This window comes from Pleurodeles waltl, chromosome 10, assembly GCF_031143425.1.
Source record: "Pleurodeles waltl isolate 20211129_DDA chromosome 10, aPleWal1.hap1.20221129, whole genome shotgun sequence".
Classification (NCBI taxonomy): Eukaryota; Metazoa; Chordata; class Amphibia; order Caudata; family Salamandridae; genus Pleurodeles; species Pleurodeles waltl.
Genome location: NC_090449.1, coordinates 516,440,406 through 516,461,235, shown reverse-complemented (window position 1 = coordinate 516,461,235; position 20,830 = coordinate 516,440,406). Strand labels below are relative to the sequence as shown.

Sequence of the window (20,830 nt, the reverse complement as noted above, 5' to 3'; positions counted from 1 at the left end):
CTAGACTGCCGACGGTATCAGGACCCTGCATACTGCCATGGATCTCGGGTGATTGGGAACCGCCATGAGATCCATGGCGGTAGGCACTATCAGTGCCAGGGAATTAATTCCCTGGCACTGATAGGGGTCTCCCCCACCCCCGCTACCCCCACAAATCCTCCGCCCACACCCCCTGCCACTCCCCAAATGTGGCACAACCCGCCTCCCCACCCCGACACCGAACATGCACATATACACACCCCTACACGCACAGACCCCCAACATGCACATATACACACCCCTACACGCACACATATACCCCGACAACACACACCCGCATACATATAAACAGACATGCACACCGTCCGACCCGCACACATTTCACATACACACAGCACCCCCCGCACACATACACTCACTCACCCCCTCTACACTCTCACACGTACACCACCATGCACGCACACAACACACAGCACCCCACCACCCCCTTCCCTAACGGAAAATCAACTTACCTTGTGCGTTGATCCTCCGGGAGGGGACGGGATCCATGGGGGCAGCTCCGCCACCAGAACACCGTCACCAGCACACCTCCACACCGAATCATGGGACGTGATTCAGTGGGCGGTGTTCTGTTGATGTGGAGGTGGAGGTTGAGCAACCTCCACTTTCCCCCCGTTCGCACGAAAAAGGACGGCGGCCTGCCTACGGTCATAATACGCGGCGCGGAAGACCACCATGACTGGCGGTCTTCAGCACGGTGGTACCTCAGCAGTCTTGCGAAAAGACCGCTGAGGTCGTAATGACCCCCTTAGTTTGGCAGTACCCGGGCTCTATGCTGGAACCCCGGAGATTCATGGAATTGTCCCCCCAATACCAGAATAGTATTAGGGTGACAATTCCATGATCCTAGACATGTTACGTGGCCATGTTCAGAGTTACCATTGTGACGCTACATATAGGTATTGACCTATATGTAGTGCACACGTGCAATGGTGTCCCCGCACTCACAAATCCTGGGAATTTGCCCTGAACAATGTGGGGTCACCTTGGCTAGTGCCAGGGTGCCCTCACACTAAGTAACTTTGCACCTAACCTTCACTAAGTGAGGGTTAGACATACAGGTGTCTTACAAGTTACTTAAGTGCAGTGTAAAATGGCTGTGAAATAACGTGGACGTTATTTCACTCAGGCTGCAGTGGCAGTCGTGTGTAAGAATTGTCTGAGCTCCCTATGGGTGGCAAAAGAAATGCTGCAGCCCATAGGGATCTCCTGGAACCCCAATACCCTGGGTACCTAAGTATCAAATACCAGGAAATTATAGGGGTGTTCCAGTGTGCCAATCAGAATTGGTAAAATGAGTCACTAGCCCGCAGTGACAATTTAAAAAGTCGAGAGAGCATAAACATTGAGGTTCTGGTTAGCAGAGCCTCACTGATGCAGTTAGGCACCACACAGGGAACACATATAGGCCATAAACGTATGAGCACTGGGGTACTGGCTGGGGTCCTGGCTAGTAGGATCCCAGTGACACATATCAAACATACTGACAACATAGGGTTTTCACTATGAGCACTGGGCCCTGACTAGCAGGATCCCAGTGAGACAGTAAAAACACCCTGACATATTCTCACAAACAGACCAAAAGTGGAGGTAACAAGGCTAGAAAGAGGCTACCTTCCTACAAACAGTGACAATCTCGCCAATTTAACTTCCAACTGTCCTCTTTAGGGATGGTGCTGAGCAAATGAATAATGCCATCGTGTGGATTTCTTAAAAAAGCATTAACAAGGTGAATTATGATTTACTCTGGAGAATGTGATTGTATTTTGTGGATCACATAGAATATTGGCTTTGGTCTCATCTGCCTCCAGATTTAATCAGGATGTCCCACATTTAGTAATTTTTAGAGACTATTGGTATAACCATCTTCATCAACTCTAAAATACTGCACACATATCCTACTTTGAAAAGCATGTGCCTGATTACACATTTTAAGTTTGTTGATGTGAATTTAGTCACAACCATTAAATCTCTTAAAGACAGTAGAACCAGGACCAAATGGAATTTCTAATGCATATATAAGGAGAGCTTCTGAATTTTCAGACTTCTTCTTAACAACTAGCATTCGATTTCATTGTTCAAATGGGAGATATTTTCTGATCAAAACATTATTCCAGAAGGGAGATAGACATCATCTTGAAGCTTGCTGTTTGATCTTTCTAAAAGGTCCAAGAACTGTGCTATTCTTTTTCTTCCAAACTTGCTAGAAAAAGTGGAAGACCTCAATCTTCTCCTCCAGGAACATGAGAGTTTTTGCACAGGCCTTAGAAGAGTTTGTCAAATGTTTGCTATGTGGCACAGTTCATGCAGAATGATATGAGAAACCAGTTTGTTTTGCCTATTTTGTCAATTTCTCCGTTCAACATGGATTACCATGACTGTTCATGGACAAGTTAAGCACAATGTCAGTCCTTTGAGGCTCAGTCCATGAGAAGGATGAAGGGTACCTAAAGGTTGGACAAAAATTCTATTAGTGCTCATTTTCTAACATGTTCTCACCCTCAAAAAATCCTTCCAGTTTTGGCAGTGGGACACTGCCTCAATCACTCTCATGTACAAAAACACATACACACGAAGCATGTGTATTTGGCGCAAAATTGTATTTGCCCCAGGTAGGAAAGTGCCCTTTTTGGTTGGGTCACCCCACACTTTTGCTCTAGATGCTATTTGGGATGAATCGGAAAGTGCAGTGGAGCCTGCTAACCAGGGCCTACTGCCAGTGCTCTCTCCCTAAATTGGTATGTATGAATTGCCATCCCCAATTGGCAGGTACTTTAACCACGTTAAAAGTCCCTATTATATAGTACCAGTGTCACCCAGGGCATGGGTCTTAAAGTGGGTCACTAGGGCCTGAAGAACTCTGAGTGACCCAAGTGTACTACTGACAGCAGGCTTGTCACTGCAGACTGCATGAGCAGTGCAAATTGCTCAAACCCGACTGTGCCCACATCATATGTTGCACAGACCTAGCACTATATTTAATATATGTGAGTCACCACAAAAAAAGGACTCCTGAGCCCAGAAGGGAGGGTGTATTATACTAAACATGTGGACATAAAAGTGCAAGCCTATATGTCCCTATAGTGGCCTTTTCTACTAAAGTCTACTATAAGTGAACAACGATCCGCAGGATAAAATGGGATGGCATCCGAGCAAACCCGAGGTTGCCAGCTCCATTATGGTACAGCTGAAATGGGTCATGTTTAGTATTAAATAATATTCCTTCTTACCCCTGAAATGAATCTTGCATTGAGGGCCATGTGGCAGGGACCCAGAGAGTAGCTTTAGAGGCTGTCCACTGAGGCGACCCAGGTTTCCTATGCTGTGGCTGCCACCTCACAGCTGCTGTTGCCTAGAAAGGATTCTGACCCCAAGCATAAATGTGAACACTCCCAGGAGTCAGGACAATGGCCTGGATGGGAAGGAGGTCATACATCCTCCCTCTCAAGAAGGGTAGTGAAGTGGCACATCAAGGGGATGAGCTTCAAAGGGCACTCCACCTCTGATATGCAAGCCAGCTGTACCCAGTGGGCAACAAAACCATATCCCTGCCCCCAGGCACACCAGAGCAGGTGGGAAAATAGTTAGTTAGTGGGCATACACCCCCAAAAGACTAGCCACACCTCTAGGGTGGGCAGCCTGGTCTGTGCTGCTGAGGAAGACATCCCTCACCTTAAAAAGTGTCAAAATAGAGGGTTCTGAAAAGAAAACGTGCCATGTCCTAGCGGATATGTTCACCTGAGAGGCAGATTAGCCACTGAGTCTAGAAGCCCATTGGCTACTTGAACTCACAACCCTATCACTCCTAAATCTAGGACTTAAAGGGATCCCCTGGTACCAGAACCTCAGATCTGCAGCAACTTGTGAAGAAAGGACAAGAAAGACCCACATTGACGGTGACAGGAACCTGCACAAACCAAAGGTGTGATACCTTTAACCTGTGGCAACCTTCTTGGAGCTGCTAGACTGCGGCTCGTCCTGGACCAAAAACCAATTTTTCGAGTAAGAAGGAAATCGTGAGCCAAAGGCAAGTCAAGACTTCCTTGGACTAGTGATACCAGTCCCCTGTCCTCTGTTGTTAAAAAGCACCTACCGGAAGAGAAGACGCTCTAGCCATCGGGCCCTATGTGGGATCACCCACATGTAAGTGTTCCAGTGCATTGTGGGCGGAATAATCCTGCTGCCCGCCAAGTTACAGCTGGCACTTACTTTTCCCAGGACCTCCTGAAGGGAGCGAGTTTCTTCTCCACCTTACCACTTCCAAGGCTTGATGGTAGCCTGTCCAGTCAATAACACCGTTACTCGACACTGCAACGTAACGGCACACAACAATACCTGTGTCCAACATCACCAGTGGCTTAGTTGCTGAGTTTTTGCATCCTTTTCCTCACCTGCACCATTCCAGTGGTAAAGCCGGCAACTGCAGCTCCTGTTTGTACCACAAAAAGCCAAGCACACCTCTGCACCCAAGACGCCTGAGCTAGGTGGAGTTGTTCTGCAGTTGTTCTGCCTGCTCCCACAAACTCAACCTGCAAGTGACCAAGTGTCATTGGTACCATTTTCGAGCACCATGGGCTGCCAGGTCACCCACATAACCGGGCCCCACAAGCCAGGTAGAATTGGTCTGACTGTCGCAGCTTGGTCCTGGGACTGTTACAACCTTAACTACAAGTAGGTTCATCTGAACTCACACCGCAAGTGACTGAGTGTCATGAGTGGTTTTCCTCTTTGACTGCAATGATAAAGGTTTGACAGCTTGACCTGCATTGAATTATTTTCCCTTTGAAAATCCATTACTCTGGGTATATGTATCTTACTTACTTTGTTTCGGTGTTTAATTTATGATAAAAAGTTGCTTTATTCTTATAAATTGGTGTCTGATTTTCTTTTGAGTTTTGTCAATTACTTTATCATTCATGCGTGTGCTCTGAAATGCTTAACACAAAATCCTCTAGAAAAGCCTGACTGCTCTTTGTCACACTGCCAGGACTGATCTAAGGATTTTATAATTGTGAACCGAAAGGACCATATTTGGGGTTATCTGAGTGTATTACATAATGAAGCCAAACCAGCATCACTGCATACTACTCCACTTTCCTACACTCCACATTTGCATGCACAGTATTTGTATTCGTCCCTCAGATGCTATTTTCTACTCAATATAGTTTGTAAAACCATAAAAATGCTGAAATACTTAGCTATATCACTGCCAATCCGTTACTTTTTTGGAACTATCTAATAAGTCTGTACGTATATCTTCTAAATATATTATATTTTAATCATTTCAAATGTGTTATATCACTTTATTTTTTCATGTCATGGTTTTTATTAACTTCAATATATTTAGTCATCTAAGCAACCCCAAATAGAATTTGATGTTCAGATTACTTTTCCTTTCCCCCTCATATTTTCAACATCTATATCTTTTTATCATTTCCTCATATTTTACTATCTTTAATTTTATTTCTTATACTCTAGTGCTTCTTGATCTCCTATCCAATTTTAGTCAGGAAAGAGAAAAAGAAGCTTGACTTAAATTAAGTTAATAGGAGTTGGTTATGTCACACCCCTTGGAGATTAGTTTCAGAGTATTTTGAATCTGCAAGGAAGTTCAAAGAGTAAATTATCTTATGTTTTCCCGTCTGTGACTCACTTAGCTTGTGGCAAAAAAAGCCTATTAGCTCTTCTGAGTCTAAAAGTATAGATCCGCTACAGTTAAAACATAAAATAATCACATTAAGCATCGCTTGTTTTGCAAAAATGTAGCTAAGACCTCATGCAGCACGAATCTCAAGGAATTTTGTTGGACCACAATTTTGAAGTTTCAATATTGAGATGTTCTGATATTAACTTAGGTCAGTAAATGTGGCGGTATAATAATGCATCTATGCTTCCTAACATATGTGTAGCTTGTTAATATAGTTGTATGTGACACTGTGGAGTTAACATCAGTGAAGGTTAAAATTATGAACTTCAAACATATTATTAAAAATCTAAAGGCTTTGTACAGACTTCACTTGGCACTCATTCTCATTTCTTTATTTCATCTTTAAGCCTATCTTTCGTGGTTTTCACTATTTACAAAATGCTTGTTTTTTAATGTTAGTTTATTTATGTATACTGTCCTCATTGGGGTCTCCTGTTCTATCTTCCCTGTTCACTCATAGTAGGATCTTAGCTGCTGGTATAAGTAAGAGTTTATGCCAGTAATAGTTTTGATAGCCATAGCAATACCTTCTCAAACATGCCACATCTCGGTAAATTCCTGCTGACAACTGTGTATCTGTCCTGAGTTTTCTTAGATACTTGTGTAAAACAAAGACTCCCACAAAGTGGTGCATTCGGTTATCTTATATGTGTCATTTTTTATTTTGTTCTTCAATTCTTTACTTTTGTTTTTTATATTTCTAAAGTCTAACCTTTTTCTAAACAATTAGATTCTTTATACATATATCCTTTGGGGTATTTTTGTCAGTTTAAAGCTAGAAGGGAAAGTCATGTACTTTCTCTATTAAAAAGAGGTTTAGTGAACATAATGAAGCATGCCCAACAGTACCTGATTATGTTGGGGAGTCAAGACGTAACCTCAACTTTAGGTGAATTTTCATGAGCAAGCAAGACTTCCCCATTACTCTGCAGAAACATATGTTTTTAGCCTTATTCATGAGACATAACAAATATGCATATAAATATGTGAAGGTGACCATGACCTGATGGCCTTCATGATTCACCAGTTCAAATGCTTAAAAATGCAGAGCCAGCTGAGGTATCACTGTTGGAAACCCTAACCTGTACTTCACCCCAGCATTAAATGCGATGGGGGGAACAGGTTCTTAGTTGGGCAGTGTAACAATATGGCACGAAGCAGTTCAGTAGTTTTCTTCATGGAGACCGTGCCAATACTATAGAAACAAGAGGAGAGCCCTGAAGTTAGTTTCCCATACCACTCAACTATGCCAAAACCAAGCGCTCTGCAGTGTTCCAGGGTAGGTGTGGCCACTAGTTGCACAGGTCATGACCAGAAAAACTAGACAATGTCCTGTGCAGGAATCTTTTTCTACTGCTGTATTGGTGCCCACATGAAAGAGCCATAGCAGCTGTGATAGGCAGAAGCATCACCAGTTTATGGCAATGCTTCATTACACCAGACTGATGAAGCTGAGATTTGGTTGCTACCTTTGACTTTGCTATGTTGGTTTATATGTGACCATATTGACAATTTTATTGTATGAATTGATAACAAGTTAATTATAAAGTAGTGCACTTAAAAGTCTATATTGAGGTGCATTTACCGTAGACTAGGATTTGAATGTGTGTGGTATAACTATATTGATTGAAATATAATACTTGATTTTGATTTCATATGTTTCCAATTATCACTGTTTTGTACCTCAGTTATTGAGTGTTTCGTTTGTCTAATGCTAATTAGATAGCATTTTTTCTAGAGATTCTGACACCCAATGGTGTTACTTTGCCTCTACAGTTTGTGAATGAGAATTGTATACATTGACTTTGGTATTCATTTGTAATACAAACCTTTTAACTTTATTTCTGATTTCAGTTTTCATTATGTGACCAAATTGGTCATACTGTAAATTAAATGTTGATTGATTTTGATGTTAAATGCTCTTACCCCCTGCTAGGGTGAAAAGATGTGTGACCCTGTTTAGAAATGCTTCATCAAATCTATAACTAAATAATTTATTTGTATCTCTGTTTACCTTAGCCAATTTTTTAGGCATCCATTTTTGGATGCAGTCAAAAAGGAAGTAGAGCTTGTTTTGTAAGTCACCAACTCTCCAGTGAATAAAAACATAAGCTGCTTATTAAAAGCATAATTGTGAAACAAAAGGGCAGATTAGGAGCTCTGTAACACATATGGTAAAATGTAAAGGGGAGACGCATCACCCAATGAGACCTCATAAACTAGAGATTGATTAATTTTCCTATTTTATTTTAACCTGGACATAGAAGTTCAGTACACAGGGTGGAAAGTGTTTTCTAGCTGGCTCAGACACCTCTGCCCCTCCTTGCGCAAGATGCAGTGATCGAGGGTGTAAAGCCTCCTGACAGATATAATAACATCAAAAGTTATAACTCTCATTTATTTTTTCTATTAAGCATTCTGTTCTGTGCAGCTAATAATGATTCCTTGTACCTCTGTTCAGACTAAATCCTGACTGCCACTTTCCCAGTTTATGATTTATTTGCAGGTAGGCCTTCACTAGGACTGCTGGGCACTCCTCCAGCACCTTCAAATGGTAGAGAGTGCTAGAGATGGTCTGAAATTTTTAGGATCTTAAGAGTCAAGACCATATTTTTAATAAGGTATGTGATTTAGGAATCAGATGTACCAATATCTGGTCACAAATCACATTCACAAATTGTGACAAGTATTTTTGTGACAAAGAAAGATTTTAAGAAACAACATGTGGACTAGTAGGTCAGTTTCTCAATATATGAATCATAGTGGGATGGAATCTTACCTACCTTAAGATTAATAATGAGGTAAGTTACACGTTGTTGTTATGATTAGGTGCCATCACAGGGATGGTGACCTGTTGGCATCAGCAAACCACCATGTCTGTAATTGCATTTCAATAAAGTAATTTGAAAGGAAACTTGGCTGCATTTAAAAAGAAAAAAAAAACTTTTTTGACTTTGAGTTCTCAACCATCATGTGGACGACTGCCTACTTCTAAACAAACTTAACATTCATAGGTGGAAAAGAATCCGCAAAGGACCCCTTCCCTTTTGTGAACTGATTACTGGGCCATCATGGGGATCTGCAACTTTTCAATGATTTACAACCACTGTGACCACCTAAACTATTGATACAAGTGGATATGGATAGGAATCGCTATTTGGAAGGTAGCCCTACAGCAAGCTCCTTCCAAATTGCGATTTCTTATCTATTTCAAAACATATTTTAGGAGTAGGTAAAAAGTTACTGACTACTAAAATAGGTTTGTTCCATAACAAAAAAACATTTTTTTGGTCTCAAACTCTGAACCGGAGCCTTCATGTACACCAGCTTTGTGCATCCTTACCCTTCTTCTTTCACAATGCATTGTAAATTCCCCGGGGGGAAAGGGCTCTTGGTGGGTGCATCTGCTCAGGTTTCCTTCAGCCACACCACCTCTTCTATTACATTCATTATTAGATTTTTAAGGCATTGACATAATTCTTTAGATCTGGTTAGAGAAAGCTTTGGCTGTCTTGCTGCGATTATGTATCAACAGGAATCTAAGAACTTTTTCATGGACTGGGGCCCCGATGACAAGACTGCTCAGTCAGTCTTCGTGTTAAACTCCCTTCTACAAAATATCTGCTTTTCTTGCACAGGATTAAAATGACTCTTTTTGTTTCACTAGAGGCAGCTTTAGCTGACTATGATGCCCAGTAGTGTTACTGTTTGCATGGTACACTGCATTGCGGCTATCTGAATGATGCAATGAGTTATTACATTGTGTTTTGATTTGCAGACTATGTTTTGATTTGAAGCCATACTGTTCCTGAGTTTGGAGACTGGCTGCACTTCAGATTCAATTTTCAACTAAGTCCATGTGTCTGACCCTGACAAGTCCAACACACTGGCTGAGAATGAAACACATGGAACAATGCCTGTTGGTGTCAATAAGCAGGACATTTCAGTTATGTATATTTGCCTTTAATATTTACTGTAAAAAAACAAAAGGGCACCTTCACTTTCAATCTGCAGTATAAGACATTCCTCTTCTTTTAATGAAAATTGTAAACACTTTTCTGGCTGAAGGCAAATTTCCTTCTAATTTCAAGCCCAGCCAAGTCTAAACCTCGCTCAAAAACCCAAATCTCAATGTGGATGACTTGCAAAACCTCAAGGCAATTACCACTTACTCTTCCTGGGAAAAAATATTTGTGAAGCAGCTGGTAAACATTCTCTGACTCATATTGTCAACAAGAGCCTATCAAACAAAGTCCAATATGACTTCTCGTTATAACACAGACCTTTGAGAACTTCCATTTGAATTATAGATAACATTTTGAAAATCATGGATGAAGAAAATGCCTACTTTCACGTTCTATTAGATCAATTGTCATTGTTCACCAATACACCCACTCTTCCTAGATTAACATACTTTCCTATAGAATGAATATTGAAATACAAGTTCAAAACATGATTCAGTCTTACATGGAAACAAGATCATATTTTATAAAGGTAGACTCATTCAAATCATCATCTCGCCTTGTGGTCTAAGAAGTATCTCAAGGTTCTATTCTCTCATCCTACCTTTTTACCATCTGCATGGAATGCCTGACAGTGGTGCTCCAAGACAAGGACGTTTAAAAATGCAAATAAAGATACTCAGATATGTTTCAAAGTCTCCAGAACAGCAAATTCAACAATTTTGAAATACTTCATAGAGAAGCTATGTAACTGAAAGGTTACCTTCTCTCTAAAATGAAACTCAAATAAAACAAAATGCTTCTGTGCAACAATGATTCCCCCACAAGAGTTACAAATATCTAGGTTTCACTATCCAGCCATACCCCAACCTCAGCAAATACTTTAGAAAATTGGTGAACACTCAATCTTATTAACTCCACCTGCTTAAGACAATTAGGGACACAATGCCTGCTTCTGACTTCAAGTCAGCAGCCCATGTTCTTATACTTTCGGACCTTACCTGCACGATTACTCTACCAGAAGGCCCTCCCAAGACTCCAGTTGTGCCTCTCATAACAACTCTGGACACTGCACCACATCTGGTTTCTATTGCATAAACATCTGACTACTCCAACTCTAACACATCTCCACTAGTCATCATAGGAGCAGGTGTCAACTTCAAATTAGCTGTTTATAGCAGATATGGATCTGCACTTTTGACTCCCACCTTACCTCAAATCACACTTTCTTCTGGAGATCCCAAACCTAAAAAGCATTAAAACTGCTATGTCGCTTGCTTAACCCTGAAACTCATTAATCCAATACTTGTTAACAGACCTTAAAATCTATATGAGGTTATTTTACTACACTAAAATTGCAAGCCTTCTAGTACTATAGCCCATCTTACTAGCATCCTATCATTCAATTCTGTTGTAGTCAGGTTGCTACTATTTTATTGCTACTTCCCACCAGTGTTAGCTTCTAGGGAGAGAGCTACATTGCCCCCATGGCTAGATCAACACAATAAATATTATGAAGGAAAGAAAGAAAGAAAGAAAGAAAGAAAGAAAGAAAGAAAGAAAGAAAGAAAGAAAGAAAGAAAGAAAGAAAACAAATCAAAGCTGGAATTAAGAAAAAAGGTTTTCAGTATGGCTGTGTTCTTATCACAATAGAAAAATATAAGAGTACATTTGGTGCAGTTAAAGTGAGTTAGTGAGTTAAACGTTCTGCATGTCTCCCTTCTGAGGCCGATAAAATGTGTACTGTTCAGTTTGGCAAAAGTCACGGATGTTATTTAAGGTGCATTGAAATGGCACAAGTGAGATAAACAAGCATTGTTAAGAACAAGTGCCCACAAAACATTGCATGGCATTGACATTTTATTATGTTGCATTCATAGAGTTCCCATATATTTCTTGGCATTCAGAGGTAGACTTCCTGTAATTGCGCATTCCTGGAAGCTGATTACAACACTGAGTTTAAAACAGCAATGCAATTAAATGCTAATGAAGAGCAGGCCAATTAACACTACATACACTGGGAGTGTTTGACAACTCCCTTTCAGTAGCTTACAGTCACCGTCCTGGACGTGAAATCATATTGGTAATTCATTTGTGGGTTAGGCTTCCCACATACAAAAGAAAAAGCACAGGTCTCAGGGCTGCAGTGCCAGCTTACTGGTGGACAGAAGTAAACACAGAATGGGTGTCCTGTTGAAAGGCACTCTAGCTCTTTTTATTACGGTGACAGTGATCAGTGCTGCACCACTTGTAGACCAATTCAGGAGAGACTACAACCGTCTTATGAATGATGACCTTGAAGATAACCAGGTAAGTGTGACATTACACCTTTATTTACATATTTTGGTAAACCGAGTCTGCCCTAAAACAAATTTTCACCAGACGTTTCACTGGGACAGGTTTTTCCAAGGCATATTTTATTTTTAAATATGCTTTATTGAAAAAGAAATCAGAGGGAAATACAGCAAAATCTGTTGATATGCTTAAGAGTGAGACGTGCCATATAAAAAACTGTAGCAAGCGCGGAGGAAAAATAAAATATGCATAAAATAAAATTACAATAGCAATATAAAATCAGACAAATCTCATTAAGAAAACAGGGAAGATAATTTGCATCAACACTCTAATAGCAATAACCCAGAAAAGATTAAAATCAAGGAGGTTTGGAGACTTTAAAATGTTTAACTTTATTTGGGAAACCCATCAACATGGTCTCAGTGATGTAATAAGGGTGAAAGCCAGACTGGAACTTATTGAGACCATTCACTATATATTGTGATAGTGTACGATTAACATGGCTTTCAATTAATTTGGCCATTGCAGGCAAGAGGTACATTTGGCAATAGTTGGCCAGGATTTGTGAATGTAAGGAGGATGTCTTTTCTAAAGGAACAGTTGCAGCAATTTTGGTAGAAGACCAAAGGCTTATGAATTTTCCAAGGTGAAATGAGGTCAGCACATTGCATATTTTCCCATAGGGCTCATTTTGCTTCAGTAGATGGGCGTAGGCCTGTAACGCAGTTCTGTCTCTCAATTAATTTGCTGTTTGTCGTCTCCAAGAGGATTGGTTGCCAAAGCCTAACCACTTTTGAGGTGCTGTAACCATTTCATTCTTTCAATTTCCTCCTCAAAGGACAACTTAAAAATTAGATTGCAACCCTAATAAATACTTACTTAAAAATGTTGTGCCCTCATCCCTTTAAAAATGTTTAACATTGGCCATTCATACAAGTATTGCTGAACTTCCTGAATTTATAACTGTAAACGCCTACCTAAAACCCAGCAGAAATGTTTCCTCTTTAACAAAAGGCCTTCTATTATCGGAAAAGGCATTGGCTCTGTTCACTTAAATTCCTTAATACTGGAATCCTCCTCAACGAAAACTGAATGCATGAACCGTTGATAATTGAGAGGTGGATAAAAATGAGTTGATATGTAAAGAAATATTTTATATGACATACACTTATTTTCCAATCCATACTCTGGAGGTAAAGGACTTTTCTAGGGTGAGGTATGAAAGGTTTCTGTGGTGGACAGGAGTGAACAGGAGTTCTGTTGTGGTGCATTAGAACTATTCTTGTGTGGCAGTGCAACAGCATAAAAAGGAACAAAAAAATGTATCATGATGATTGAGGCTCTTTCCCCTATGTTCTACTATTTATGTGTTTTAACTTACCTTTTGAATGGATTGGACAGTTATCAACTTTTGTTCATCTTGGAAATCTTGTGTTACTCGTTTGATATAAAATTACTGAAAATATGCAATTATACTGTTAGCATAATTAGGAGAAAAATCCTACCACAGGAGCACAGGAACTATGACCATAGCTAGTGTAAGCGGCTGATAGAGGTGGGTGTAACTTGCAAATTCACTGTAGGGTAATTAATCAAAAATACAGCAAAAGTATGTGAAAGTACATGAGAAGTATAAATCAACATTTAATTTTATTTTCCTACCACACAATGTACCCTCATGCTCCAAATCGACCTGAGGATCCATTTTGTGCCAAGAAAATAGAGTTAAATGCAACTGAACACAAAATGAAGCAGCCAGCAGCCACTCACAGTCACTAAGTTTGTTGTTGCTGTGCTCCTGCTGTAGGATTTTTAGGTTTATTTTGTGTCAAATTGTATAGCTATTTTAAATTGTGTTCCCATGTAGAAAGGTCTCCCTGCACAATAGAATGCATTAGGAGACAATAGGTCTAGGGGCAACTCAAACCATATACTCTGAAAGTAGAATGCGCACCACAAATGGACCCCAGGCCTAGTGTAGTGTGTAGAGGGTCGCTGGGAGTGCAAGAAAACTCTAAGGGTGTCACCCCAAGACCCTGGAAAGTAGGAGTAAAGCTACCCTACTACCCCAGAAAGATGTTAAAGTTGAGATAGGGGATTCTGAAAAGGCAACAACTGACTGCAAAGCACTGAAGACGGATTCCTGGACCTGAGGACCTGCAAAGGAAGGGGACCAAGTCCAAGAGTCACGCAAGAGTCCAGAGGGGGCAGGAGCCCACAAAACCCTGGATGAAGGTGCAAAAGGGCTGCCTCTGGGTGGAAGAAGCCAAAGATTCTGCAACAACAGAAGGTGCCAGGAACTTCTGCTTAGGTCAGAAGATGTCCCACGGCATGCTGGAGGATGCAGAGTGGTTTCCACGCAGACAAAACACAAACAAGCCTTGCTAGCTGCAAGAGTCGTGGTTGAGGATTTTGGGTGCTGCCAAGGCCCAGGAAGGACCAGGAGGTTGCCCCTTGGTGGAAGAGACAATTGGGGCACTCAGCAACAGAGAGAGCCCACGCAGAAGCAGGCAGTACCCACAGAAGCACCTGAACAGGTGTTTAGAAGATCTGAGCATGGTGGTCATCTCAGCACAACAAAAGAGGGTCCCCCGAAGTCAGAGTCAAACCCAGCGAGTTGGGCAATGCAGGACAGAGTGCTGGGGACCTGGGCTAGGCTTTTCAAAAAGGAAGACTTGCAAAAGTGCACAGAAGCTCGAACAGCTGCAGTTCACGCAGTACACAGGTTTACTGTCTGGCGTGGGGACTTACCTCCACCAAATTTGGACAGAAGGGCCACTGGACTGTCAGGGACACTTGGACCCAGCTCCTGTGTTCCAGGGACCAGGCTCGTCAAGATGAGAGGGGATGCAGTGGACCGGCGATGCAGAAGTTTGGTCCCTAGTATATAGTACCAGTGGTACCCAGGGCATGGGTCTTAAAGTGGGTCATTAGGGCCTGAAGAACCCTGAGTGACCCAAGTGTACTACTGACAGCAGGCTTGTCACCGTAGACTGCAGGAGCACTGCAAATTGCTCAAACCCGACTGTGCCCACATCATATGTTGCACAGACCTAGCACTATATTTAATATATGTGAGTCACCACAAAAAAAGGACTCCTGAGCCCAGAAGGGAGGGTGTATTATACTAAACATGTGGACATAAAAGTGCAAGCCTATATGTCCCTATAGTGGCCTTTTCTATTGAAGGCTACAATAAGTGAACAACGATCCGCAGGATAAAATGGGATGGCACCCGAGCAAACCCGAGGTTGCCAGCTCCATTATGGTATTGCTGAAATGGGTCATGTTTAGTACCAAATAATATTCCTTCTTACCCCTGAAATGAATCTTGCATTGAGGGGCCATGTGGCAGGGACCCAGAGAGTAGCTTTAGAGGTTGTCCACTGAGGTGGCCCAGGTTTCCTATGCTATGGCTGCCAGCTCACAGCTGCTGTTACCTAGAAAGGATTCTGACCCCAAGCATAAATGTGAACACTCCCAGGAGTCAGTACAATGGCCTGGATGGGAAGGAGGTCCTATATCCTCCCTCCCAAGAAGGGCAGTGAAGTGGTAGATCAAGGGGATGAGCTTCAAAGGGCACTCCACCTCTGATATGCAAGCCAGCTGGACCCAGTGGGGGACAGAACCATATCCCTGCCCCCAGGCACACCAGGGCAGGCGGGAAAATAGTTGGTTAGGAGGCATACACCCCCAAAAAACTAGCCACACCTCTAGGGTGGGCAGCCTGGTCTGTGCTGCTGAGGAAGACATCAATCACCTTAAAACGTGTCAAAATAGAGGGTTCTGAAAAGAAAACGTGCCATATCCCAGTGGATATGTTCACCTGAGAGGCAGATTAGCCACTGAGTCTAGAAGCCCATTGGTTACTTGAACTCACAACTCTATCACTCCTAAATCTAGGACTTAAAAGGATCCCCTGGTACCAGAACCTCAGATCTGCAGCAACTTGTGAAGAAAGGACAAGAAAGACCCACATTGACTGTGACAGGAACCTGCACAAACCAAAGGTGTGATGCCTTGAACCTGTGGCAACCTTCTTGGGACTGCTAGACTGCGGCTCGTCCTGGACCAAAACCAAATTTTTCGAGTAAGAAGGAAATTGTGAGCCAAAGGCAAGTCAAGACTCCCTTGGACTAGTGATACTAGTCCCCTGTCCTCCGTAGGTAAAAAGCACCTACCGGAAGAGAAGAAGCTCTAGCCATCGGGATCACCCACATGTAAGTGTTCCAGTGCATTGTGGGAGGTATAATCCGGCTGCCTGCCAAGTTACAGCTGGCACTTACTTTTCCACAGGACCTCCTGAAGGGAGCAAGGCCATATGTACGAACACATTTTCCCATAGACACAGAATGGGTAAAACCCTTTGCTACATCTGGCCCCAAGTTTCTTCTCCACCTTACCACTTCCAAGGCTTGATGGTAGCCTGTCCAGTCAATAACACCGTTACTCGACACTGCTATGTAACGGCACAACACAATAACTGTGTCCAACATCACCAGTGGCTCAGTTGCTAAGTTTTTACATCCTTTTCCTCACCTGCACCATTCCAGTGGTAAAGCCGGCAACTGCAGCTCCTGTTTGTACCACAAATAGCCAAGCACACCTCTGCATCCAAGACGCCTGAGCTAGGTGGAGTTGTTCTGCAGTTGTTCTGCCTGCTCCCTGTAGGAAAGTCCTTTTTTTTTTTGCCTGATCACCCCCACTGTTTTTGGATAGGTACTGGTGGTTACTGACTCTTGGCTGTGCCCTGGGTACTGCTTACCAGTCCCAGGGCCAGTGCTCTGTGTAAAATGGATATGCAAATTAGGCTAATTATAATTGGCTAAGTTAACCTACCTATAAGTCCCTAGTATATGGTAGGGCATGTAGGTTTAGGGACCACAGCATAGGTGGTGCAGACCTAGGTGCACTGCTGAGGTGCCCAGTGTCATTTTAAAAGCAAGCCTGCCTTGCTGGCTGCTTTTAAATTAAAGTTATATGCAAATTCGACTTTGGAATTAAAGGTACTTCCAAAGTCTTAAACTACCTTATTTTTACATATAAGTCACCCCTAAGGTGTGCCCTATGTGCCCCTAGGGCTGGGTGCCATGTAACTATAAGCAGGGATTTTATAAAAATAGATTTATACGCCCTGGTGAGGTAAAAACAGCCAAATTCGTTTTTCCCTCATTGAAGTAAATGGCCTTCATAGGCTAGAATGGGCAGACTTTATTTTAAATTTTAAAGTCTCCTTAAATGTTACATACCAAGAATTTGGTATCAAATTATTTGTTGTAATAAATCCCACAACTTCCAGTTGTTGGATTTAATATAACTTGTTCAGGTAAAAAGTTTAGACTTTACCTAAAAAGTTGCCAATTTCAGCTCTGCATTGTTTTTGCTGCTGTGCTCTGATTGGCCAGCCTGCAGCAGCTTCTGCCAGGCTACCTTGATGAGGTGTGAAGTGGCCTGACTTCACACAAAGGAATGTGCTTGGGGGAGAGAAATCTCCCCTCAGCAGATGGTGAGGCAGGAAGGGGGAGGGCGGCCAAACTGGTCTTCAAAGGCAGAGAAGGACATTTGGAGCACCCAGCAACACCCCCACATCCTGCAACCCCAGACAATTAGGTGCCCCCTTGATTAGATTAGGAGAGGGCAGGAGAGGGGTGTGTTTATGATTTTTAGCCACACCAGTGGGTGGGCTCAGCCAGATCTATCCTCCAAAAATCAGATTCAGCCATGTTGGATTTTTAGAGACTGTTGCCCTCTGGGATGGATTTTTGCCACACTTCCCAGGAAGTGGTCATCATAGGGGGACGACCCTGTATCTGATTGGAGAACCAGGGCCCCCCTGCTTTTCACCCAGGAGCAAGGATAAAAGTGGGAGACCTGCACCCACACCTCAGATCCCCACCAAATTTCAAGAAGAAGGAACTACAAGGAGAAGAAGGACTGCCCTGCTGGACCCCTGGCCTGCACCTGGACCCTGCACTCAGAAGGACTGCACCAGCTGCACACTTGGTCTTCACCACAAGAAGGACTTTGCCTGGCTTCAACTGGTTCAAGGAGGGACTCCCTGTTTGCTGCAGGTGAAAAATTGCTAAACCAGAGTCCCCTGCACCAACTCCTGAAAAAAGTGACCAGTTGACCACTGCCCAGTGGCCAAAAAGGAGTTTGCGCCAGGTGCATTCTGGGAGTTGAAGTCCGCACCCCCCAAGGACCATCACAGAACTTCTGGACCCTTGGGGTGAGCTGTGGACCCCAAAAGAACCTTAAAAGAACATCTGGGTGAAGCCCCAGAAGTTTGGAAAAGATTTGAGAATTTTTGAAAAAAAGCTCCATAAAGTGACCGACCCGCCGCGGAAATTCTAGCCGGCTTGCCTCAACCGCGACCCGGCCTGACTTCGTGGTTCGTCCCGGTAAAGAAAAACATCCGAAAAAGAGACTAAGTCCGAACGTAAAAAGTTGACCGGAACCTCCCAGCCATCGTATCCGAGAAGGGCTCCACGGACGTCGGATCAAGATCCAGGTTTACCCCGGTCGAAGGATTTTCATCTCGAAAAAACGACTAAGTCCGAAGGTAGAAATCACCACCGAGGAAACCCACATCGCGTATCCGGACAAGGGCTCCAGGAGGTCGGATTCAACTGGCAGGTTCGTCCCGGTGAAGAAAAACTTCAAAATAAAGACTAAGTCAGAAGGTAACTTTTTAACCGAGGCCTCCCGCGACTTGTAGCCGAGCAGGGCTCCATCGCGGTCGGCCTGAAACTTTGACTTTTCCCCGGTCCTGGTGCAACCAGATGACCCGATTGGTGCTTTTTGTTTCTAAGCGCTAGAAAAATAATAATACTTTAAAAATTCATATCTCCGGTTCCCCTGAACCAATTGTATTCGTTTTTGTGTCATTTTAAAGATAAAAATATATACTATTTTTATAAATTGGTTTTGGATTTTTAAACTGTTTCCTGTGTTTTATTTAATTACTGTTTTGTGATATTTGAATGCTTTACACACTGTCTCCTAAATTAAGCCTTGACGCTCGTTGCCAAGCTACCAAGGGTTGAGCTGGGATTAATTTACTGAGACCTAACTGTACCTAATTGGAGGTTAGTGGCTTGTTGCTAGGTGTAGGTACCTACCTGCCCTTACCAATAACCCATTTTCCAACATTTTTGGTGGCAGCGGTGGGATCCTGTACTTCTGTTCAGTATCACGTTACAGTTTAAGTAAAACAAATTTAAAATCCTTTAAATTGTCTTAGTGCAAAAATTATTATTTTTTTAAATTTTTAATTGTTAATTTTTAAAACATTTTATTAATTATTAATTTGGATTAATTTCAATTATTGAATTTTTGTAATTTTTCTAAATTCTTGTTTCCAATTTTTGCAAAAAGTTTTTGTTGACACAAAACTAGGGAACCATGGAGCTTGATCTGGCTAAACTACCCACACTGACAGTAGTCCAGCTTAGGGGGTTGTGTATTGAGAGAGGGTTGCCTGCAACCACTGATCTCAGGAAGCAAATCCTGATTAAATCCCTGACAGCATGGGCTGAGGCCCAAGAGGTAGAGACAGAGGAAGCTCCAGAGGAGGAAGAAAAAGGGGAAGATGCTAACTCTAACCACTCAGGGGAGGGAAGGCATCCGAGCCTAAGGGAGGAAGAGGAAGAACGGTCCTCAGTAGATACAGTCACTAGGGGCAGGCCCAAAGCTAGTGGTAGGAAGGGGGTCCCTTCAGGAGGAGAGAACCAATCCATCAGAGAAAGAGAGCTGGAGGCCCAGCTAGCATACACAGCTTTGGAAGCAGAGAAGCTGGCCCTAGAAAAGAAAAAGTGGGCAAGCAAAGAGAAAAGAGATGGTGGCAGCGAGAAAGAAGCTGAGGTGTCCCTGGGTGGGGGTTTTGCCCCCAGATTACCCAAAGGGGTGGTTCCTGCCTATGTAGAGGGGGATGACATAGATAAATGGCTGGGGGCCTTTGAGAGGGCCCTCCAGATGAGGAAAGTCAAGCCTCAGTACTGGGGTTCACTTCTTTGGGAGTTAGTTCCCAACTCTGGGAAGGATAGGCTCCTAACCATGAGTGGGGAGGATGCAGACTCATACCCCAGTATGAAGAGTTGCTTGACTAAAAAGTTTGGTCTAACCCCAGAACAGTATAGGCTTAAGTTTAGGGACACCCAAAAGACAAGCACCCAGTCCTGGGTGGACTTTGTGGACATTTCAGTAAAGGCACTGGAGGGCTGGATACAGGGCAACAGGGTAAGTACCTTTGAGGGGCTGTACAATTTGATTATGAGGGAGCACCTTCTAACTAATTGTGTCCAAGAGAGGCTCCGCCAGTATCTAGTAGACTCTAGGTTGACCAACCCCAGAGAGCTGGGGGAGGCAGCAGATGACTGGTTAAGAACTAGGGTTAACCAGAAGCCCCCAGGGGGTGATCAGAAAAAGGGAGGACATGGTTCTTCTCAGGGGAAGAACCAGGGAAAAGATGACAAAAAACCCAAAGAGTCCTCACAAGAGTCCCCAAAAACTTCTCAGGGAGGGGGAGCCCCGAGCCAATTCACTTTTAAAGGGAAAGGGTATCAGGGAAAGAATTATGACCCTGCTAAAGCAGGAAGGTTTCAGGAGCTTGCTAAGGCCGGCAAGTGTTTTGACTGTCATCAGCCAGGACATAAAAGAGGAGATGCTATCTGCTCCAAGAAGCCCCCCACTGGTGGGCAATCCCAGGGGATTGCTAGTGTAGGGTTGGGGGTGGAAGTTGGCCCAGGGGTGGAGTCAGGGTACACTGAGGTCACCTTAGTATCCGTGGGTGGGGTGGACATTGCAACTATGGCCACCTTACCTCCCA

The 20,830-nt window shown here is 43.0% G+C and overlaps 1 long non-coding RNA gene across 1 annotated transcript in view; it reads left to right on the top strand.

Moving 5' to 3' along the window:
- The first annotated feature begins 11,812 nt into the window (after window positions 1–11,812).
- LOC138260788 (uncharacterized) overlaps window positions 11,813–20,830 on the top strand; it is a 53,079-nt gene continuing 44,061 nt past the window's right edge. Inside the window, exon 1 of the long non-coding RNA XR_011198989.1 lies at window positions 11,813–12,018. This is a non-coding gene — a long non-coding RNA (uncharacterized lncRNA). The remainder of the gene's footprint in view (window positions 12,019–20,830) is intronic.